We start from the raw sequence: 25,301 nt of genomic DNA, 5'->3' as shown, positions 1-25,301 counted from the left end.
TTACCCGTCGGAGCGGTGTCCCGAGCGGTCCCGGCGTCCTCCGTGCGGTCCCGGCGTCCTCCGTGCGGTCCTGGCTGCCCTGCGTCCCGGAGGTGAGTTTCCGGCAGCAGTGCAGCATCTTCATTGGCAGCAGTGAGATCGCCGTAAAGCGATCTCACTGCTGCCTCTGAGAGTTTCAAAACTGCAACTCCCAGCATGCCCAGACAGCCTTTGGCTTTCTGGGCATGCTGGGAGTTGTAGTTTTGCAACATCTGGAGGTCCACAGTTTGGAGACCACTGTATAATGGTCTCCAATCTGTGCTCTTCCAGATGTTGCAAAACTACAAATCTCAGCATGCTCAGTCTGTCCAGGCATGCTGGGAGATGTAGTTCTCTAACATCTGGAAGAGCACAGATTGGAGACCATTATACAGTGGTCTCCAAACTGTGGACCTCCAGATGTTGCAAAACTACAACTCCCAGCATGCCCAGACTGCCCAGGCATGCTGGAAGTTGTAGTTCAGCAACATCTGATCCTTCAGATATTGCCGAACTACAACTTCCAGCATGCCTTGGCAGTCTGGGCATGCTGGGAGTTGTAGTTTTGCAACATCTGGAGGCACACTAGTTGGGAAACATTGTCCGTTTCCTACCTCAGTGCCTCCAGCTGTTGCAATTGTTGCAAAACTATAACTCCCAGCATGCACTGACAGACCATGCATGCTGGGAGTTGTAGTTTTGCAACAGCTGGAGGCACACTGGTTTGGAAACACTAAGTTTGGTTGCAAAACACTTGAAAGTTTATTACTTAACTTAGTGTTTCCAAACCAGTGTTCCTCCAGCTGTTGCAAAACTACAACTCCCAGCATGCACGGACAGCCAAAGGGCATGCTCGGAGTTTGCAACAGCTGGATGTTTGCCCCCTCCCCCCAATGTGAATGTACAGGGTACACTCACATGGGCGGAGGTTTACAGTGAGTGCTGCAAGTTTGAGATGGCGCAAATTTTGCGCTGCAGCTCAAACTTCCAGCGGCAAACTTGCTGTGAACCTCTGCCCATGTGACTGTACCCTAAAAACACTACACTACACTGACACTAACCTAAAATAAAAAGTAAAAACACTACATATACACATACCCCTACACAGCCCCCCCTCCCCCCAAAAAATGAAAAACGTCTGGTACGCTACTGTTTCCAAAACGGAGCCTCCAGCTGTTGCAAAATAATAACTCCCAGTATTGCCGGACAGCCATTGACTGTCCAGGCATGCTGGGAGTTTTGCAACAGCTGGAGGCACCCTGTTTGGGAATCACTGGCGTAGAATACCCCTATGTCCACCCCTATGCAAATCCCTAATTCAGGCCTCAAATGCGCATGGCGCTCTCTCACTTTGGAGCCCTGTCGTATTTCAGGGCAACAGTTTTGGGACACATATGGGGTATCGCCGTACTCGGGAGAAATTGCCTTACAAATTTTGGGGGGCTTTTTCTTCTTTAACCCCTTATGAAAAGGTGAAGTTGGGGTCTACACCAGCATGTTAGTGTAAAAAAATACATTTTTTACACTGACATGCTGGTGTTGCCCCATACTTTTCATTTTCACAAGAGGTAAAAGGGAAAAAAGACCCCCAAAATTTGTAACACAATTTCTCCTGAGTACGGAGATACCCCATATGTGGGCGCAAAGTGCTCTGGGGGCGCACAACAAGGCCCAGAAGGGAGAGTGCACCATGTACATTTGAGGTGATTTGCACAGGGGTGGCTGATTGTTACAGCAGTTATGACAAACGCAAAACAATAAATATCCATATGTGACCCCATTTTGGAAACTACACCCCTCACGGAATGTAATAAGGGGTGCAGTGAGCATTTACACCCCACTGGTGTATGACAGATTTTTGGAACAGTGGTCTGTGAAAATGAAAAATAAAATTTTTGATTTGCACAGTCCACAGTTTCAAATATCTGTCAAACGCCAGTGGGGTGTAAATACTCACTGCACCCCTTATTACATTCCATGAGGGGTATAGTTTCCAAAATGGGGTCACATGTGGGGGGGTCCACTGTTCTGGCACCATAGGGGCTTCCTAAATGGGACATGCCCCCCAAAAACCCTTTCAGAAAAACTCACTCTCCAAAATCCCATTGTCGCTCCGTCCCTTCTGAGCCCTCTACTGCGCCCACCGAACATTTTACATACGCATATGAGGTATTTCCTTACTCGAGAGAAATTGGGTTACAAATTTTAGGGTGATTTCTCTCCTTTTACCCCTTGTAAAAATTAAAAAATTGGGTCTACAAGAAAATGCGAGTGTAAAAAATGAAGATTTAGAATTTTCTCCTTCACTTTGCTGCTATTCCTGTGAAACACCTAAAGGGTTAAAACACTTACTGAATGTCATTTTGAATACTTTGGGGGTGCAGTTTTTATAATGGGGTCATTTATGGGGTATTTCTAATATGAAGATCCTTAAAATCCACTTCCAACCTGAACTGGGCCCTGAAAAATTACGATTTTGAAAATCTTGAGAAAAATTGGAAAATTGCTGCGGAACTTTGAAGCCCTCTGATGTCTTCCAAAAGTAAAAACTTGTCAATTTGTTAATGCAAACACAAAGTAGACATATTGTATATGTGAATCAATATGTAATTTATTTGGAATATCCATTTTCCTTTCAAGCAGAGACTTTCAAAGTTAGAAAAATGCTAAATTTTCAAAATTTTCATGAAATTTTTTGATTTTTTACCAAGAAAGGATACAAATATCAGTGAAATTTTACCGATAAAATAAAGTAGAATATGTCACGAAAAAACAATCTCGGAATCAGAATGATAAGTAAAAGCATTCCAAAGTTATTAATGTTTAAAGTGACAGTGGTCAGATTTTCAAAAAATGCCCAGGTCATGAAGGTGAAAATGGGCTGGGTCATGAAGGGGTTAAAGGGGTATTCCAGGAATCTTTTTTTTTATTTGACTATGCTACAGGAGCTGTAAAGTTAGTGTAGTTCATAATATAGTGTCTGTACCTGTGTGTGACGGTTTTCTCACAATTCTTCTGTGATTTTCACCCCAATATTTATTTTTAACAGCATACAAAATGACTGTTGTCTCCAATTTTTCCCAGGTTGCAATGCGACCGAGACCTGACTCACTAGTCAGCTGATGACAGGGAGCCTGTCTGCTTCAATGGGTGGAGGGATCACTTGGTGGGAGAGAGATCAATCTGCAACTAATGCAACAGCTGTAGGCACCCTGATTGAAAACCACAAGTCTCGATGGATGCAGCTCATTTGTTTCAATGGGTGGGGTGGCTGATGTGTGAGAGGGAGGAAAATGGAATTATGGGATATGTAGTCAAAAAAGAAAACTGAAACAGGATATACAAGTTCGCAAAAAGACAATCACAGATCCTTCCTAAGCATGTCCATTACTGTCTGCCAGGTACATACTAAAATCACCTTATGCTGGATAATACCTTTAATAATGCCTCAACTATGCTCTTCACTGAATGATAATGCCCTAACTGTGATCCCATTCGCAAAAAGGACCACTCAATAATGCCCCCAGGTAACAGCTCTACTATGTGTCCATACAGTAATAGTGCCCCTGTGTACCCATATATTAATATTGCCATGTTTGCCCCTCAGAGTAACAATGTATAGCCATAATGCCCCCTGTGCCCCATTGTGTAACAATGTCAACTGTTCCTCCATTCGATAATAATGCCCCCCCCCCCTTGTGTCTACAGTATTAAAGGAGATCTGCAGTGAAATAAACATATCCCCTATGCATATGATAGGGGATACGTGTCTGATCGTGGGAGGTCCGACCACTGGGACCCCCGTGATCTCCCGTATGGGGTCCTGGCATTGCCGCGCTGTGCGCCGGCTAATGCATGTGTCGTCGACCTCACTGAGGTTGATGAACACCCCCCTCCCCATACAGTTCTATGGCAGAGGCGGGAAGGCACGAACACTGCATACCCACCTCTCCCATTGAGATACATGTGGGAGGTATGTCGGCCACGGCGTCATGCTGTGGCCAGCACACCTCCTGCACGGGAAACCCGTGGCAGAGCCGGGGCCCCGTGCACGGAGATCATGGGGGGTCCCAGCGTTTGGACCCCCGCTATCAGACACTTAACCCCTATCCTGTGAATAGGGGACAAGTTTATTTCACAGCAGATTTCCTGCTTTTTCTGTGCCTTCATAATTTAATACTGCCCCTGTACCCCCATACAGTAATATTGCCTCTGTGTGTCCCGCCCTTTGTGTCCCCATACTGTAATAATTCTTCTCGGTGTGCCTCCTGTGTCCCTATGAACTAATTATGTCCCCCTATATTTCCATACAATATTAATTCCTCCTTTGTTCCCATTTACCAGTGTGCTTCCCTGTGTATCAATACAGTAATAATGCTTCCAATTTCATTTGCATAATGTCCAGCAGGAAATCTGCGTCACAATCCACACAAATTGGTGCAGGCTGAGAATTGTAGCAGAATACTAATTTCTGCCGCATGTGACCATACACTTGTAAGTACATTTCTCACCCTCTGATAGAAGGTAATAAAAGATTCTGAATAGAGGTTCAAGGTTTTTCTATTGCAATGCTATCTCAGTACAGCAGCAATAATCTTAATATCAAAACCACCATAAACCTGTCGGACAACATAAGTCAGTGGCATCAGCTTTAAACTGATTTGTCACTGCTGTTTTATGCATTGGGCCCATATGATGCTAGTATAAACAGAGTTCTATGAGATCTTCCCCAATCAAGTTGTCTTTCATGTTTGTACTGTTTTGGGTTGTCAGAACAGAGGACCACACATGTAAGACTTCTATCACATCTCTATCAGAAGTTCTATTAAGAGCCTTGACTCCATAAAATATACTCGGTTGCAGTTTTGTCTGGTTAAATGCACCTTGAAGGAAACCCAACAGATCCCTTTGAAGTAATTGGGGTACTCAGAGAAGCATTGGTGACTGGCACCACCAATATTTTAGTTTTTTTGGTCCATCTTAAGAAAAAAATGATACTTGTGTAAACCTAGAAATATGATGTTCCATTAACAGTCATAGTGCAACTTAACTCATAGTAGCTAGGGGAAGCTGATAGCTGGTAGCTGACTATCTGAGATCCTTCTTACTGACCATGGCTGCAGTGCTACATAGTAAACAGTATTGGTAGATGTTGAGATTAAGTACACATCCAGGATGGTTCATGGGTAATGGATGGACACATAAAATTGCATGCACAAACACTCACCTATGCTTTCCAGCCACAATCCCTGCTGAAATACATCTATGCTCATTCTGCATTTAGAAGTTAAGTGGTGCTACTCTTCAGGAATTGACAGCCATTACAGCAAGCACACTCCTATAGGAGCGGTTGTCAATCATTGAGTGGGACTGTCCATTGGACGCCTAAGGGCAGAATAAGGCTGCATTCACACTACGGTTGCAGAGTTCCAGCTGGGGGAGGGGAAAACTGTGCACTACTGTACCCCAGCCGTACCGGCGCCGAACTCCATTGACTTTAATGAGCTGACCGGAGTCAAACAGTGACTCTGATCGGCTCATTTCTGCCCCGTTTCCGGTTTTGTGACCGGACCTAAAAACCGTAGTTTACTGATTGACAGCCGCCCCTGTAGGAGTGTGCTTGCTGTGATGGCTGTCAATTCCTAAAGAGGACCACCACTTAACTTCTAAATGCAGAATGAGCATAGATGTATACAGCAGTGATACAGCTATGCTTATTGGATCAGAAATAGAGCATTGGACAAGGAAGATTAATGACACAGGAATCCCATCCCCTGATGTCACGACTAATACCCAATAGAAAGGTGGCATACAGCATAAGATTGGACTTGTCAGGTTCTAGTTCATTCCAAAACGATCTGTAACAATGGAAAAAGGGTTAAAAATACACAAAACATTACATTAAACTATAAAGCATGCCTGTCATTTTAAAATGTTTTAAGGTTTTTAAGGTTTTGTTGGATTAACTCTTTAGATTGGTGGCAATGTGATTTTACTGCTCTTACAGCTGTTTTTAAGCCCCCAAGAGCTCCCTTTCCTGAACAATGGTTTAGCTCTATCCTAGTATTATCTGTATTTCAACTTTACAGAGTTGTTCGATTTGTTCGATGTCACATTCCTTAGATTGCATTAGGACAATTTTGTAGGTTGACTTTGTAAACATGTAACAGAAAGAAAAAAAAAAGGGCCATTGAAAATTGGTATGATTTTGCAAGAAAGGTCATATTGTTGCCTTTAGACAGAGCTGATGGCACGATAGATTTAAAATAACATAAAAGAAAGGTATGCAGCTGTAACTTCGCCAGTGGTAAAACATGTTATTAGAATCACAAGTGAATCTTTGTTCAAGCATTAACATGAGAAACTTTACTAACAAGACTGATGAGAGGGGAAATACAACGTGAAGTAAACAGGTGTCTCTGCGGCATAATAATGGTTGGCGAAAATGACTACTTTCCACAAAATATTTACAACATTTCAGTTTAAACCTATAACATGAAGAATAGGAATAAGATAGTTCTCCATAGTACAGAGGGACTGACAATCACAGATAATATGCACAATGTAAATCTGCACTTACCAGATCACATTGTTAAAGACTGGGTATGGCAAAATATATGGTGATATCTCACTGAGGCTGCTCCTACCCAGACGATCGAATCCAGACAAATTCCTTAGAACTGTGGTAGGTATCATTTGCGGCACTGAGGTGACTTACACACTGGAGTAATTAAACTGGTTTATGTCCTTTCATGCAATGTGTTTCCTAGTGTCGTATCACTGCTTCCAGTAGTCCCATATTTAAAATTTTCGCAAGAAGTAAAAGGAGAGTAAGCACCCAAAAATGTGTAACGCAATTTCTCCCAAGTACGGAAATACCCCATGTGTGAAAGCAAAGTGATGCAGAGGTACTGACATTGAAAAAATGAATATTCATAAGCGGTGCTGACATCAGTGCCAGTTATCCTGCAGAAGCCCCGCCCGTGCCAGTTACAGCAAGATATACACATAGAATAAAACTACAATTGCGGGTGAATAGCCGGGCGGATCCGGGTGAGGTAGGGCTCGTTTTAATCAGCGTCTCCTGCACTATCCAGCAGTGGATAGTGCGGGAGAAAATATCTGACAGTTTTCCTTTAACCCTTAAGGACATAGGGCATAAATGTATGCCTTGATCCGCTGGGACTTAGCGCACCAGGACGTACATTTACATCCGGTACATGACGCAAGCAGTGCTCACATCATGTACGCTAGGTCCCGGCTGCTATCAGCAGCCAGGGACCTGTTGAAAATGGCAGACATCAGCAATCGCGCTGATGTCAGTCATTAACCCCTCAGATGGCATGATCAATACAGATCATTATATATGCGGCAATGGGGCACTTTGAATGGATGATCAAATCAGCCACGGCATGATGGCAGATGGAGGTTCTCTCACCGGCGTCCACCGCTCTCCCGGGGTCTTCTTCTCTGGTCTGGCAGATCAGAGGAGAAGATCATCGATAATACTGATCAGTGCTATGCCTATGCATAGCACTGAACAGTATTAGCAATCTATTGATTGCTATAAATAGTCCCCCATGGGAACATAAAAAGTAAAAATAAAAAATAAAATTTAAATGTGAAAAAGTCCCTTCTCCAATAAAAATATAATTTGTCCCTTTTTCCTATTTTACCCCCAAAAAGTGTAAATTTTTTTTTTAGAAACATATTTAGTATTGCTGCATGCGTATATGTCTTGACTATCAATGTATAATATAAATAATCCGGTACAATAATATTGTAATTTGAAGGAGCACTGTCTACAAATATTTGTTACTGGTCATATTATTCACATGACTTAGTTATAGTAAAGAATAGAATAAAAGAAAAAGGTTGAATACCAGCTACACACAGTTAGAATCATAACATTTCAGTATCATTTGAAACATGAATGAAAATACTGTTCAGGTCTGGTGGGCAATAACTATTATTGGCATGCGTAGACAAAAAAGTTATTGTTATGCAGGATTTTGCAAGAGCTTATGTGACTTAGTCTGTTCTGTTTGTGATTTCATAAGAGATCAGCATAGATGAGAATACATATAGAAGACGAGATGTCATCAGAAGTGTGGCAAGGTTAGGCTTAACGTTACTGGAACTGCGTATTTTCTGGCTTGTCTGATTGAAAAGGCCTAATCCTTTTAACTGTCAAGAGAACTGCCTGGAGATCTATAGGAATGTAGCAGCAGTGTGCACTCTACAGAGTATATAAGAAAAAAAGGAACCTTACAGATTCTCAGTTGACTTGACAGTTTGAATATATTATTAATTGCTATGCAGGGACACTGCAAACAAGCACTGCATACAATTGATAGTTCATTACTGCAGGGAGCAGGAATGCAGAGATTTAGTAGATGAATCCCTACAATGATTATCTGCAGAGCTATAAAACCCCTCTCACATAATCTCAGACTACTGACAGCCTAGTGCAGGTCACTGTGTGGGGCAGTGTTACGCCTAGCGCTCCGGGTCCCCGCTCCTCCCCGGAGCGCTCACGGCGTCTTTCTTCCTGCAGCTCCCCGGTCACTCCCGCTGACCGGGAGCGCTGCTCTGTCATGGCCGTTGGGGATGCGATTCGCACAGCGGGACGCACCCGCTCGCGAATCGCATCCCAGGTCTCTTACCTGACTCGCTCTCCCTCGGTCCTGTCCCGGCGCGCGCGGTCCCGCTCCCTAGGGCGCGCGCGCGCCGGGTCTCTGCGATTTAAAGGGCCAGTGCACCAATGATGGTGCCTGGCCCAATCTTCCCAATTTGCTTAATTGTCTCCCACCTGTTCCCTGGCTATATCTAGTCTCCTCCCTTGCACTCCCTTGCCGGATCTTGTTGCACTTGTGCCTAGTGAAAGCGTTCCCTTGTCTGTTCCTAGTCCGTGTTCCTGACCTCCTGCCGTTGCCCCTGACTACGATCCTTGCCGCCTGCCCCCGACCTTCTGCTACGTCCGACCTTGCTTCTGCCTACTCCCTTGTACCGCGCCTATCTTCAGCATCTTCAGCAGCCAGAGAGGTAAGCCGTTGCTAGTGGATACGACCTGGTCACTACCGCCGCAGCAAGACCATCCCGCTTTGCGGCGGGCTCTGGTGAAAACCTGTAGTGGCTTAGAACCGGTCCACTAGCGCGGTCCTCGCCATCCCTCTCTGGCACAGAGGATCCACTACCTGCCAGCCGGCACCGTGACAGTAGATCCGGCCATGGATCCCGCTGAAGTTCCTCTGTCAGTTGTCGCTGACCTAACCACGGTGGCCGCCCAGCAAGCCCGTCAGATCGCCCTTCTAACCCGTCAGCTGTCGGAAATGTCCACCATTTCGCACCAACTTCAGTCGCAACTTCTCCAGCAATCTTCTCCTCCGCCAGCTCCTGCACCTCCTCCGCAGCGAGTGGCCACTCCTAGCCTCTGCCTGTCCTTGCCGGACAAATTTGATGGGGACTCTAAGTATTGCCGTGGCTTTCTTTCGCAATGTTCCCAGCACTTGGAGATGATGTCGGACCAGTTTCCTACTGAAAGGTCTAAGGTGGCTTTCGTAGTCAGCCTTCTGTCCGGAAAAGCCCTGTCATGGGCCGCACCGCTCTGGGACCGCAATGACCCCGTCACTGCCTCTGTACACTCCTTCTTCTCGGAAATTCGAAGTGTCTTTGAGGAACCTGCCCGAGCTTCTTCAGCCGAGATTGCCCTGCTGAACCTGGCCCAGGGTGTTTCTTCCGTTGGCGAGTACGCCATTCAGTTCCGTGCTCTTGCTTACGAGTTGTCCTGGAATAGTGAGGTTCTCTGCGCGACCTTTAAAAAAGGCCTATCCAGCAACATTAAAGATGTTCTGGCCGCACGAGAGACTCCTGCTGACCTACATGAACTCATTCATCTAGCCACTCGCATTGACATGCGTTCTTCCGGATGGCGTCTGGAGCTCCGCCTGGATATGGACTTTGTTCGCACGAAGCGTTTTTTCTCTCCGGCTCCTCTCTCCTCTGGTCCTCTGCAATCTGTTCCTGTGCTTCCCGCCGCGGAGGCTATGCAAGTTGACCGGTCTTGCTTGACACCTCAAGAGAGGACACGACGCCGCATGGAGAATCTTTGCCTGTACTATGCCGGTACCGAACACTTCCTGAAGGATTGTCCTATCCGTCCTCCCCGCCTGGAAAGACGTACGCCGACTCCGCACAAAGGTGACACAGTTCTTGATGTCAACTCTGCTTCTCCACGCCTTACTGTGCCTGTGCGGATATCTGCCTCTACCTTCTCCTTCTCTACTATGCTCTTCTTGGATTCCGGATCTGCAGGAAAATTTTTTTTGGCCTCTCTCATCAACAGGTTCTACGTTCCTGTGACCAGTCTCGCCAGACCCCTCCTAATTTGCATCGGACCTCATCACGGAAAAATTGAGTTTTTTTTCCTCAGGTTCTTTGGCCCCAAGAAGAGGGGGAGACCCAAGGGGGGGGGTACTGTTACGCCTAGCGCTCCGGGTCCCCGCTCCTCCCCGGAGCGCTCACGGCGTCTTTCTTCCTGCAGCTCCCCGGTCATTCCCGCTGACCGGGAGCGCTGCTCTGTCATGGCCGTTGGGGATGCGATTCGCACAGCGGGACGCACCCGCTCGCGAATCGCATCCCAGGTCTCTTACCTGACTCGCTCTCCCTCGGTCCTGTCCCGGCGCGCGCGGTCCCGCTCCCTAGGGCGCGCGCGCGCCGGGTCTCTGCGATTTAAAGGGCCAGTGCACCAATGATGGTGCCTGGCCCAATCTTCCCAATTTGCTTAATTGTCTCCCACCTGTTCCCTGGCTATATCTAGTCTCCTCCCTTGCACTCCCTTGCCGGATCTTGTTGCACTTGTGCCTAGTGAAAGCGTTCCCTTGTCTGTTCCTAGTCCGTGTTCCTGACCTCCTGCCGTTGCCCCTGACTACGATCCTTGCCGCCTGCCCCCGACCTTCTGCTACGTCCGACCTTGCTTCTGCCTACTCCCTTGTACCGCGCCTATCTTCAGCATCTTCAGCAGCCAGAGAGGTAAGCCGTTGCTAGTGGATACGACCTGGTCACTACCGCCGCAGCAAGACCATCCCGCTTTGCGGCGGGCTCTGGTGAAAACCTGTAGTGGCTTAGAACCGGTCCACTAGCGCGGTCCTCGCCATCCCTCTCTGGCACAGAGGATCCACTACCTGCCAGCCGGCACCGTGACAGGCAGTATTATACTCGGGGGCAAAGTGTGTGACAGTATTATTTGCAGAGACTGTGTAGCAGTTTTTACTTAGGGGCACAGTGTGTGGCAGTATTATATTCTGGGGCACAGTGTGTGGCAGTATTATATTCTGGGGTACAGTGTGTGGCAGTATTCAGGTTGTACTGGACACTGAAGACATACATTCTACACACTTTTGGGTAGTGTGCCTCTTGAGAGATCGTTGACTTATAGACATGTCTCCACGACTCGCTCAAAAACATTTTGCACAGTTGACAGATTTTCATAGGGTTCTTGGAATGAAAGAAACAAGATGGTTGTTTCAAAAAATTGTCCACCATATAGTGTGTGGTGTGCCGTGACAAGAGACTACTACTGAGAAATTGCAGAGGTGGTTTTTCAAGAACCATATTCTATAACATACCTTTATAAAAATGTAATGTGTGAGTTTATTAACTGGTCATGATTGTTTGTGTGCCACAGATCATTGGTAATGATCATCCTAAGAGGTTACATTGTGTAATAACTAAAACATTGTAGTAGTATCTGAGGGCATTTGAGTATACAGTCATGGCCGGGAATGTTGGTACCCCTGAAATTTTTCAAGATGATTAAGTATTTCTCACAAAAAAGGATTGCAGTAACATATGCTTTGCTATACACATGTTTATGTCAGGTTCCAGACTGGTATGCGGGGAGGACACGTGAGTGGATCCTCTGTGTCAGTGAGGCGATGGCGTGGGCCGTACCAGGGAAACGGAATCTAAGAGGTTACTGGTTTTCACCAGAGCCCGCCGCAAAGCGGGATGGACTTGCTGCGGCAGGTAACACCCAGGTCGTTCCACCCGATAGTGACTCAACCTCACTGACAGCTGAGACAGGCACGGTACACAAGGACAAGGCAAGGCGAGGTCAGATGTAGCAGAAGGTCAAGACATGCGGCAAGGTTCGTAGTCAGGGGCAACAGCAAGCGTCTGGATACACGGGCAGGGGATACACACAAAACGCTTTCTCAGGGCACTAGGGCAACAAGATCCGGCAAGGACAGGAAGGGGAAGTGGGTTTTTATGTGTTTGGAAGTGATTACACTTGATTGGGCCAGGCACCAATTAGTGGTGCACTGGCCCTTTAAATTTCAGAGAGCCGGCGTGCGCGAGTCCTAGAGAGCGGGGCCGCGCACTGGGACGGGACAGAAGGACAGGGCAGGTGAGAGGATTTGGATGCGACCCGCGGGCGGGCGCGTCCCGCCACGCGGATCGCATCCCCGCCGGTGATACTGGGGGTCTGACCGGGGTGCTGCACGCGGGAGAACGCCGTGAGCGCTCCGGGGAGGAATTGGGGCCCGGAGCACTCTGCGTAACAGTTTATTCCCTTTGTGTGTATTGGAACTAAAACAAAAAACAAAAAAAAGTGAAAAAACTAAATTGTGGATAAATAAGATTGTTTCATGCATGTGATGCTCCTTTAAACTCACCTGGGGCAAGTAACAGGTGTGGGCAATGTAAAAATCACACCTGAAAGCAGATAAAAATGAGAGAAGTTCACATAGTCTTTGCATTGTGTGTCTGTGTGTGCCACGCTAAGCATGGACAACAGAAAGAGGAGAAGAGAGCTGTCTGAGGACTTGAGAACCAAAATTGTGGAAAAATATCAACAATCTCAAGGTTAGAAGTCTACATCCAGAGATCTAGATTTGCCTTTGTCCACAGTGCGCAACATTATCAAGAAGTTTGCAACCCATGGCACTGTAGCTAATCTCCCTGGGCATGGACGGAAGAGAAAAATTTATGAAAGGTGTAAACGCAGGATAGTCTGGATGGTGGATAAGCAGCCCCAAACAAGTTCCAAAGATATTCAAGCTGTCCTGCAGGCTCAGGGAGCATCACTGTCAGCGTGAACTATCCGTCGACATTTAAATGAAATGAAACGCTATGGCAGGACACCTAGGAGGACCCCACTGCTGACACAGAGACATAAAAAAGCAAGACTACATTTTGCCAAAATGAGTAAGCCAAAATCCTTCTGCGAAAACATCTGGTAGACAGAGAAGACCAAGATAGAGCTTTTTGGTAAAGCACATAATTCTACTGTTTACCAAAAATGGAATGAGGCCTACAAAGAAAAGATCACAGTACCTACAGTGAAATATAGTGGAGGTTCAATGATGTTTTGGGGTTGTTTTGCTGCCTCTAGCACTGGGTGCCTTGAATGTGTGCAAGCCATCATGAAATCTGAGGATTACCAATGGATTTTGGGTCGCACTGTACAGCCCAGTGTCAGAAAGCTGGGTTTGCGTCCGAGATCTTGGGTCTTCCAGCAGCACAATGACCCCAAACATCCATCAAAAAGCACCCAGAAATGTATGGCAACAAAGCGCTGGAGAGTTCTGAAGTGGCCAGCAATGAGTCCAGATCTAAATTCCATTAAACATCTGTGGAGAGATATTAAAGGGGTTATCCACCATAAGGTTATTTTAGTACGCACCTGCCAGACAGTAATGGACATGCTTAGGAAGGATCCGCGCTTGTCTTGGGGTTAAATGGCTATGTTTTGAGATTACCATAACATTGTGGCTAGCTTTTTGTGAACTGGTATTTCCTGTTTGACTTTTCTTTTTTTGACTACAAATCCCACAATTCCATTTTCCTCCCTCCCACACATCAGCCCCATTGAAACATAAATGAGCTGCATCCATTCAAAGCCCTATGGTTTTCAATCAGGGTGCCTACAGCTGTTGCATTAGTTGCAGATTGAGCTCTCTCCCACCAAGTGATGGCTCCACCCATTGAAGCAGACAGGCTCCCTGTCATCAGCTGACTAGGGAGTCAGGTCTCGGCCGCACTGCAACCTGGGAAAAATCTGAGAAAACAGTCATTTTGCATGCTGTTAAAAATAAACATTGGGGTGAAAATCACATACAGGTACAGACACTATATTATGAATTACACTAACTTTACAGCCCCTTTAGCATAGTCAAATAAAAAAAAAATCCTGGAATACCCCTTTAAAATTGCTGTTGGGAAAAGGCGCCCTTCTAATAAGAGACCTGGAGCAGTTTGCAAAGGAAGAGTGGTCCAACATTCCGGATGAGAGGTGTAAGAATCTTATTGATGGTTTTAGGAAGCGACTGATTTCAGTTATTTTTTTCCAAAGGGTGTGCAACCAAATATTAAGTTAAGGGTGCCAATAATTTTGTCCAGCCCATTTTTGGAGTTTGTTGTTACATTATATCCAATTTGCATTTTTTCCTCCCTTTTTTGGTTTAGTTCCAATACACACAAAGGGAATAAATGTGTATAGCAAAACATGTGTTACTGCAATCCTTTTCTGTGAGAAATACTTAGGGGTGCCAACATTTATGGCCATGAATGTATATTGGTATTCGATTGGTATATTGGTTTACTAGTTAGGCTGCATTTGCATCACGATTTTTGCATGCATCAAACGTATTGTTGAAATGGATGGCCTTAAATTATATGCAAAAATAAATAAATCAAATCGTATGTGTATAATAATTTTATGTCAGACGTACAGAGGTGGACTGACAACACTCAGGGCCCCCAGACCAAAAAAAGTAAGGGCCCCCTGCGATGCTCTGCTGCTGGTCACACTTCTGCCCCTATTCTACCCAAATCCCTCCACCACCCCTACACACACAATAAACTTAATATTATATATTAGAAACACTTTAAGCTATGTAAAATAATTTTAAGTTATATATCAGACAGGAGGCGAGTATCTTATGCATTAATCTTTCTTTCTTTAATGCTCATAGCAGAAACATCATGCAATTTTTTCAAAACAAAAAACTACAATTCCCAGCAGTCCCCTGTACACTCCTCCCCTCCTAGCCTGACTGGCTGCTATAAAAGGGGGCTGCTTGTAGATCCTCTTCCTCTTTCTTTCTGCTCTGGCAGCAAGTTAAGTATATTGTCTAGTATTTGTACGTTATATATTTTCATATTTATAATATTATATATATAATTTCATTATTGTATATGGTCATTCATATAAGATTCATTACTGCAGATTTTCATATTGTTATTTTGTACGTTTTATTGGTTTCACATCTATATATATAATATATAGCTTTCATCTGCGTGCAGGTTGTGTGTCATTTACCGCACACACCTCCACGCTCCTATTTACTGTCCTTATCTTCTCTCCTCCGTTCCTTCCCCCCCCCCCTCTCTCTCAGTCTGTTCTTTACCGTACTCCATCTTGGGGGGGGCCTTCGCGCGTCTTCTTGCCAGTTTTTTCCCGCCGCGATCCTCTCTTCGCGGGCTCAGGGTGTCGGAGGCGTGGTTTTGTGACGCACTCCGGACACTCTCGCTTACCTCATAGGCCACGCGACCTATCACAGCGCTTGCGGTCGGAGTCTCGCGAGACTACGGCCGCGAACCCTGTAGCTGGTTTACGCCCCTTCTTCCCGCCGCCAGTGTTGTGCGAACGGAGTGAGGGAGCGCCAGCATCGCGTACGGTCTGTTGTGTGCCTGTGGCTACATTGCTTAATCGAGCTATCTTGTAGTAGGCTTCCTTGCCTAGTCAATACTACTGTGAGCAGTGTGTGAACAGGTAGCATAGACCCAGGGTCTGTTACCTCATAGAATTATCTGTAGATACCGCGCTATTTATATCCTAGCTACTTGTAGCTTATTATACTATCATGTCTGAAGATAATCATTTTGTTACCCCTGTACCCATATTGTCTGGAGCTGCTGGTGGTACTATGGAGCTAGACGCTTCCCAATTTATGTCACCTTCACAACTTCAGGACCTTATTAACAAATCTGTCCAAGCTGCTTTAGCATCAGCTACTCTGCCTATTAAACCACAAGCCACTACATCGGGCATCCAACCTACAGGGGGTAAAGCCCGTTCTAAACAGAAACACGTGTCAGCCCAACTCGACTCCCCGACAGGGGAAGATAATAATATGTCCCAGACAGGACCCAACCCGGCCTGTCACGCCCCGCATCAATCTGAACAAGTACGACCCTTGGGCCTCAAGGAGACAATAAAGAGGCATAAGACCACCAGACGGTCTAAACCCAATTCTTTTGACACCTCTAATGATGACTCATCTACCGCATCGGAGATGGCTGATGATGATAATTCAGAGTCTGCGGACTCAGATGCGGGGCTCATGGCAGACTTCGATGATGCCACAACAAGCACGCCAAACGAGGCGATTTTAGATACACTAGGGCAGCCATTTTTCAGCCCTGATGCTATTTCGCATCCACGTTCAGGAGACTGGGCACCGCTACCTCAGGTCGCTCAGTATATAGAGTTCTGGACCAGAAGGGCTATCGACCGGTCCAATCGCAACAAATTACGGGCAGAATGCCCTAGACCTTTTATTGCTAAAAAAGTGACATTAACCTCTTAAGGACCCATGACGTATGCATACGTCATGGGTCCCGGTCCTGCGATATAACGCGGGGTCACACGGTGACCCCGCATCATATCGCGGCGGGCCCGGCGTCATAGTGAAGCCGGGACCCGCCTCTAATAGCGCGCAGCACTGATCGCTGTGCCGCGCGCTATTAACCCTTTAGCCGCGCGCTCAAAGCTGAGCCGCGCGGCTAAAAACGAAAGTAAAAGTGCCCGGCTAGCTCAGGGAGCTGTTCGGGATCACCGCGGTATAATCGCGGCATCCCGAACAGCTGTAGCACAGGAGGAGGTCTTCTTAACTTCTCCTGTGCTGTCCGATCGCCGAATGAATGCTTCAAGCCTGAGATCCAGGCTTGAGCATTCAATCGCCGAAAACACTGATTGATCCATTCCTATGGAGATGGATCAATCAGTGTAAAAGATCAATTAATGCAATGTTATAGCCCCTTATGGGAGCTATAATGTTGCATAAGAAAAGTGTAAAAAAATCATTAACCCTTTCAATTATCCCTTCCCCTAATAAAAGTTTAAATCACCCGGCATTTCCAAAAATAAAAAAAACATTATGTAAATAATAATAAAAATAAACATATGTGGTATCGCCGCGTGCGGAAATGTCCGATTTATAAAAATATACCGCTTTTTAAACCGCTTGTTCAATGGCGTACGCGCAAAAAAATTCCAAAATCCAAAATAGCGCATTTTTGATCACTTTTTATACCACAAAAAAGTGAATAAAAAGTGATCAAAAAGTCTGATCAGAACAAAAATGGTACCGCTAAAAACTTCAGATGACGGCGCAAAAAATGAGTCCTCAAAGCGCCCTGAACGCAGAAAAATAAAAAAGTTATAGGGGTCAAAAGATGACCATTTTAAACGTATACATTTTCCTGCATGTATTCATGATTTTTTTCGGAAGTGATACAAATTCAAACCTATACAAGTAGGGTATCATTTTAACCGTATGGACCTACAGAATAAAGATAAGGTATCATTTTTGACAAAAAATGTACTGCGTAAAAATAGAAGCCCCCAAAACTTACAAAATAGTGTTTTTTCATCAATTTTGTCGCACATTGATTTTTTTTCCTGTTTCACCGTAGATTTTTGGGTAAAATGACTAATGTCATTACAAAGTAGAATTAGTGACGCAAAAATTAAGCCATTATATATAATTTTAGGTGAAAATTTTAAAGAGTTATGATTTTTTAAAGTTAAGGAGGAAAAATTGAAAATGAAAAAACGGAAAAAGCCCGGGTCCTTAAGGGGTTAACGCCGGAAACAGATCCCGTCTTGCTCAAATACCTGACGCGGTCCGGTAGATACGCAAAGAAAGGGATTGAGCGTTCTTTTAAGCTCATCCAAGACAGAATTTTGGATATGTTAGGGCCACTGACCAAAATTCTAAATTTATCGGAACAGGCGGCCTCCACGGCCCAACCGGTCGACTTGGAGCAACTAAGAGGCTGGGCCCAAAGGGCCGTGTGTATGCTTGGTAGTGCAAATACTACCTGCTCTATTGAAAGGAGGAGATCAATCCTCATGAAACTAGAGCCTCAACTGTCACATTTAGCTGAGAGCGAATCAGGTCCCTCGGCTGAGGGAATGTTGTTTGGAGAGGACTTACTTAAGAATATCAACAAATTTGTGTCCCTCTTCACAAGCCTTGACAAGGCCCAATCTTCACTAAAGAAGGCTGGCCAACCCGTCAAGGTTTTTGGCAAGGCCGGCAGAAGCAGAGGCCGATCTGCTGGCCGCAATGCTTCTTTCAGGCCCTACAATAGACCAGGGGCCCAACAATACCAGCCCGTACACCAACCATTTTTCCCCCCCGGGGTCGACCATGGAGAGGACGCGGGGGACGTGGTTATCCCAGGTCACGCCCGACAACTGGTGAGTACCCTTCCACTTTCACTACCAAGTACCTTAGTGGGGGGCAGGCTAATGTATTTTACCCACGTCTGGTCCACGATTACGGCAGACGCCTGGGTTCTCAACACGGTGATGGGATACACCGTAGAATTCCTGTCTGTGCCAGTTCTAAATGTTATTCCACAACCAATACGGTTTTCTGTTCAAAATGTAGCCCTCATAGGCGAGGAACTACTAGAACTTCGGACAAAAGGGGCTGTTCTGGAAGTAGACCCCCAGTCTCCAGGTTTTGTCAGCAACCTCTTCTTAGTCAAGAAGAAAGACGGCGGCTATCGCCCGGTGATAAACTTAAGAGATCTAAACCAGCATGTGACATATCGTCACTTCAAGATGGAAGGCATCCATCTATTAAGAGATCTTCTGCAGCCAGGAGACTGGCTAGTGAAAATCGACCTAAAAGACGCGTATCTCACCGTCCCAATGCACCCTTCCTCACAGAAATTCTTAAGATTCCTGTGGAGAGACCGAATGTGGCAATTCACTTGCCTTCCATTCGGTTTGTCGTCGGCCCCGTGGTGTTTCACCAAGTTAATGAAACCCGTGGTAGCTGCTCTTCGGAACAGGGGGGTGAGACTCATAATATATCTGGACGATCTACTGATCATGCAGTTGAAGAAGTCTCGGCACTCGGGATTTCTTTTCAAAGGTTTATTCAAGTATTTCCAGCGTACTGCTGCACGCGCCTCGGCTCACACCTGAGCCTTTCAAACAGCTAGTGAAATTTCCGGACATGACATCATTTAAATCATACAAAGGTAGGCGTAACATAGAGATGTAAATTTCATGAAGATATAACATAGATATCACCTCTATCAGTAACATAGTAATATTCGCGAAACTAGAGAGTATATAACTAGATACAAAATAACAACATATAATTTGAACATAGCATACTTCTGACAGTGTTCACATTCAAGCGGTTTTTTGCTGTGTCTGTGAGAAAACAGACACAGCAAAAAACCGCTTGAATGTGAACACTGTCAGAAGTATGCTATGTTCAAATTATATGTTGTTATTTTGTATCTAGTTATATACTCGCTAGTTTCGCGATTATTACTATGTTACTGATAGAGGTGATATCTATGTTATATCTTCATGAAATTTACATATCTATGTTACGCCTACCTTTGTATGATTTAAATGATGTCATGTCCGGAAATTTCACTAGCTGTTTGAAAGGCTCAGGTGTGAGCCGAGGCGCGTGCAGCAGTACGCTGGAAATACTTGAATAAACCTTTGAAAAGAAATCCCGAGTGCCGAGACTTCTTCAACTGCATATTCGTTTTCTTCGTGCACCGGGTGAGAAACCGAAGTGCCGACCATCTTCGTTCCATTCGATCTACTGATCATGGCACGGTCCAGGTCTCAAGCTCTGCTACACAAGCAGTGGACAGTGGCTCTGTTAGAGGAATTAGGATTCCTCATCAACCACAAGAAGTCGGTGCTACATCCGGCCCAAGAGATGGAATTTTTGGGTTTTCTAGTGGACACCCAACTAGCCGTTTTACGTCTACCAACATCAAAACTGGCTCTGATTCGCAAGGAAATCAGAGCGGTTTTACGCAAGGGTCAAACTTCTTTGAGGCTGATCGCACGGATAGTCGGCTTACTGTCGGCTTCCATTCAGGCGATTTTCCCAGCTCCACTCCATTATCGAGCACTCCAACGCCTCAAAACCCTGCATCTCCGGCAGGGTTTACGGTACGCCGACGAGGTAACACTATGTCCCGAATCGGTGTCGGAGTTGCATTGGTGGTTGCGTCATGCCGTAGAATGGAACGGCAGGACGATATTCAACTCCTGTCCGGATGTGATCATAGAATCCGATGCGAGTCGCCAAGGCTGGGGAGCTCGTTGCGGGCAGGACTCCACCGGAGGGATATGGTCAGAAGAGGAATCTCTTCTCCATATCAACGCTCTGGAACTCCTGGCAGCGTTTTTCGCTATCAGAAGCTTCCTGAGACAGAGGTCCAATTGTTGCGTATTATTACGCATGGACAACGTGGCGGCAGTACAATATGTCAACCGCCTGGGAGGCACGAGATCCAGAATTTTGACGGACATTGCGTCCGACTTTTGGCATTTCTGTCTGTCCCGGAATATCTTTCCTATAACGGAATATCTTCCAGGGGTCGCCAACGAGGTGGCGGACTGGAATTCTCGCTACTTGATCGACTCCAGCGATTGGACCCTGGATCGGTCGGTTTTCCTGGCGCTCCAAGAATTATGGGGCCCATTACATACGGACCTCTTTGCCTCACGCCTCAACTGTCAGTTACCCCGATTTTACAGTTGGAGGCCGGACCCGGAAGCGTCTGCAGTGGACGCACTCCGCCAGAAGTGGGCGACAGGGACACATTATGCGTTCCCTCCGTTCCCTCTGATTATCAGAGTCCTTCTTCAAGTTGCAACTCAGAAAGCGACGGTGGTTCTGCTCACTCCATGGTGGCCGACGCAACCGTGGTTTCCTCTCCTGTTGGGGATGTCAATGGACTATCCCAGATTAATTCCGCACTCACCTCGTCTCCTAACGAATCCAGCCAAGGGTCTTCACCCTCTGGTTCTGGAGGGCAATCTCACGCTCCTAGCGTGGTTGGTTTCGGGGTGCCAGACCCAGGTGGCGAACTTTCACAATCAGCTAGAGATCTCCTCGCCTTGGCCTGGGCCCCCGGGACTAGATCGGCGTATCGATCTGCATGGGCCTTGTGGGTTCGTTTGTGTGATCAACGACAAGTTGATCCCACTCAAGCACCTGTTCCAGTCATAGTGAACTACCTGGCGGATTCTTTTGAGATAGGAAAATCTTATAGTTCTCTAAATGTGTACAGATCCGCCATCTCGGCATATCATTGCCCGGTGGACTCGTTACCGGTTGGTAAACATCCGTTAGTGTGTCGTCTCCTCAGGGGAGTTAAATTTAAACGTCCTCCTCGTCCTAGGTACCATTCTACTTGGGATGTCTCCCGGGTGTTGGATACGTTTTCCTCTTGGGAAGACAACGAGATATTGTCATTGAAACTCCTGTCTTTTAAGTTGACTACATTATTATGTCTTGTTTCCATTAAAAGAGTATCGGATGTTAGAGCTCTTGACATCTCTAGGCGTCAATTCTCACCTGAGGGAGTACGCTTTTCCGTGGTTCGGCGAACCAAAACGGGTTTGCAATCAGTATTCTATCCCTTTTTTCCGTCGCACCCCAAACTTTGTGTGGTGCGCTGTCTCCAGATGTACGAGACTCGGACAGCGTCGGTACGGTCGCTTAATCATAGCCAATTGTTAATATCTTACGTGCAGCCGCACCTTCCGGTTTCCTCGGCCACTTTGGCCAGGTGGGTGAGATCAGCCATGGAATTAGCAGGGATTGATATTTCCCTATTCGGTGCTCACTCGTCTAGAGGAGCAATGGCCACGAAAGTGGTTACTTCAGGAGGTTCTTTGTCAGACCTCTTGTTGGCGGCTGATTGGTCGTCGGAGACGACTTTTCGCCATTTCTATTTCAGGCCAGAAGAACATGTGTCGGTATCTGTTCTTTAACTGTTATGTTTTGTCTTCTTTTATTCGAAGTTAGCTTTAAACTTGCATAAGATATGAGCCTCCTGTCTGATATATAAATCGAGATTTTCCTAGCTTGTGACGGAAAATATAAGTTATATGAAGACAGGAGGCGAGTATCTTCCCTCCCGACCCAACCCTATTATACTGTTTGTTGTCTTTCCAGGGTATTGAGCGGAGACGGTGAAGACGTCCTGGTATTGTAGAAGACTGATGTTTTCTGTCGACATTGTTCATTAACAGTTTTGCGGTCCTGTTGGCCGGCGGTTCGGAAGGGTCCAAGCGGCACGGTTCCGGTGTTCGATGGTTCGGTTGCCGTTCAAGAAATTCGCATAAAGAAAGAGGAAGAGGATCTACAAGCAGCCCCCTTTTATAGCAGCCAGTCAGGCTAGGAGGGGAGGAGTGTACAGGGGACTGCTGGGAATTGTGGTTTTTTGTTTTGAAAAAATTGCATGATGTTTCTGCTATGAGCATTAAAGAAAGAAAGATTAATGCATAAGATACTCGCCTCCTGTCTTCATATAACTTATATTTTCCGTCACAAGCTAGGAAAATCTCGATTTATTGGTTATAAAAAGCAATGTTTCAGCTCCATATGAGCATTTACCAAGCAATGCTTGATAAAGGTTCATATGGAGCCGAAACGTCACTTTTTGTAACCAATAAACTACAGCTCTATTTTCACTGACCGGAGCCTCCAGACTGGTGCTGTGTCCTTTGCATCTCTCTATGGATGTTTTCTGGATTGGCAGTCCAGGTGACCACGGGCCCAATGGATGGGTCCAGTGCTGTGCTCCACCTACTTTCTGTAGTTAGGCATCCAGGTACAAAGTTAGGTAGCCTGGGAGTTAGTCAAGTAGGTAGCCAGCACCCCCTCAACCCAGTTGCCGATCCAGAGTCTAGTCTCAGGAGGGGCATTATGAAAACCCCCTATGTAGGTAGCCCTCCTATTAGTTTGGTAGTTTGTCCCCATATTAGCTAGGCAGGAACATAGTAGATAGTCCCTAGTAGTAGATAGAATTATGCGCAGGCAGTAGAGTTCCCCCACAGTGGGTGTAGGCAGCAGAGTTCCCCCACAGTAGGTGTAGGCAGCAGAGTTCCCCCACAGTAGGAAGTGTAGGCAGCAGAGTTCCCCCACAGTAGGTGTAGGCAGTGGAGTTCCCTCATAGGAGGTGTAGGCAGCATAGTTCCCCCACAGTAGGTGTAGGCATCGGGGTCCCCCCACAGTAGGTGTCGGCAGAAGGGTCCCCCCACAGTAGGTGTAGGTAGCAGGGTCCCCCAACAATAGGTGTAGGCAGCAGAGTCCCCCCACAGTTGGTGTAGGCAGCAGGGTCCCCCCACAGTAGGCATCAGAGGTTTCCCCCCTCCCCACCAGGAGGTGTAGACAGCAGAGTTAGAGTCCCCCCAGTAGGTATAGGCAGCAGAGTTAGAGTCCCCCCCCTCCCCAGTAGGTGTAGGCAGCAGAGTTAGAGTCCCCCCCCCCAGTAGGTGTAGACAGCAGAATTAGAGTCCCCCCCCAGTAGGTGTAGGTAGCAGAGTTTTTCCCCTCTCCCCTTTTGAAAAAAAATGATGCTCACCTGTATGTTTCCCACGTAGCGATCTTCTCCCGAGCGCAACCCCGTCTTCCTTCCTCCTCCTGCCGATGAGTGATGTTATCGGCGCCTGCGTGGGGCAAAGGTCATGTCTCCTCTGCGTACGGCTCACACAGAGGGGATGCCTTCTCCCATGTATGTGCGTGTATCGCACATGCAGGAGAAGGCAGCGCTGTCTGCTGGGGATCCAGGACGAGTGGATCCACAGGAGCGGCGGGGCCCCTGCAGACTGATGGTAGTGTGTTTCATGCTATTTATCAGTTAAAAAAAAGAAAGTTGTATCTGTTTTTATGTTTCTTGATATTTTATGTTAAAAAAAAATGTGTGCAATATCAAAGTGATTCAGTATGATTTACATCGATAAATTGAGGTCAACCATGATTTTCCATCTCACAAATAATCGGGAAATTTACATAGATAACAGTATTACAAAAAAGGATATGATTGTAATCTATTTTTGAATTGGGACGAAAAGTTGTGGTCAACCAAGTAATAAAGGGATATCCAAATAAATTTTTTTTTTTACTGATATCAATACTTCAAAAAATCATATAAAGGGATAATGGTAACGATATTGGGTAATGTAGCATACCAGTATAAAGTTATAGGGGGAGATTTATCAAAACCTGTCCAGAGGAAAAGTTGCCTAGTTGCCCATAGCAACCAATCAGATTTCTTCTTATATTTTTGACAAGGCCTTTGCAAAATGAAAGAAGCAATCTGATTGGTTGCTATGGGCAACTAGGCAACTTTTCCTCTGGACAGGTTTTTATAAATGTCCCCCATTGTGGTGCAAGTTTTGCTGCATTGATAAATTATTGATGGTGAAAAATTTGATCATTACATTAAAGGGGTACTCCGCCCCTAGACATCTTATCCCCTATCCAAAGGGTAGGGGATAAGATGTCAGATCGCCGCGGTCCCGCTGCTGGGGACCCCCGGGATTGCCGCTGCGGCACCCTGCTGTCAATACTGCACAGAGCGAGTTCGCTCTGTGCGTAATGACGGGCGATACAGGGGACGGAGCAGTGTGACGTCATCGCTCCGCCCGTCGTTACGTCACGGCCCGCGGGGTGCCGCAGCGGCAATCCCGGGGGTCCCCAGCAGCGGGACTGCGGCGATCTGACATCTTATCCCCTATCCTTTGGATAGGGGATAAGATGTCTAGGGACGGTGTACTCTTTTAATGTGTATGTTCCCATTGGAGAAATCTAATTAATTAAATGACAAAATACACAACAACATTCTCAATATATTTCCAATGTAGTCTCAAAAAGAACTTGTGGCCAATCCTCGAAAAATTTGATTTTACTGTCATTAAATAACTTAGGACTAGGCTGTCCTGATGAAACACCTATTTACAGTTTCTTGAAACTCCTTTCTGTTCCTTTGATAGGAGGGTTTATAGTTTGTCTGAGGCTGGGTTAACATCACGTTTTCAGCCATATGGGACCGCATACCGCTGGAAAGAAGATAAAACCAGGCGCTGCCGTATCCCTGCCGTATGCTGCCCGTATGTAATTCATTGGATTGAGCCGACCGGTTGGATAATTTTTGCCCCGTAAACGGTTTTCCACCGGACCTAAAATCGTATACGGGGCAAAAAT

Source organism: Hyla sarda, chromosome 4, assembly GCF_029499605.1.
Source record: "Hyla sarda isolate aHylSar1 chromosome 4, aHylSar1.hap1, whole genome shotgun sequence".
In the NCBI taxonomy this organism is placed as follows: Eukaryota; Metazoa; Chordata; class Amphibia; order Anura; family Hylidae; genus Hyla; species Hyla sarda.
The sequence above is the reverse complement of the archived record's forward strand: the minus strand, read 5'-3'. Positions refer to the sequence as shown.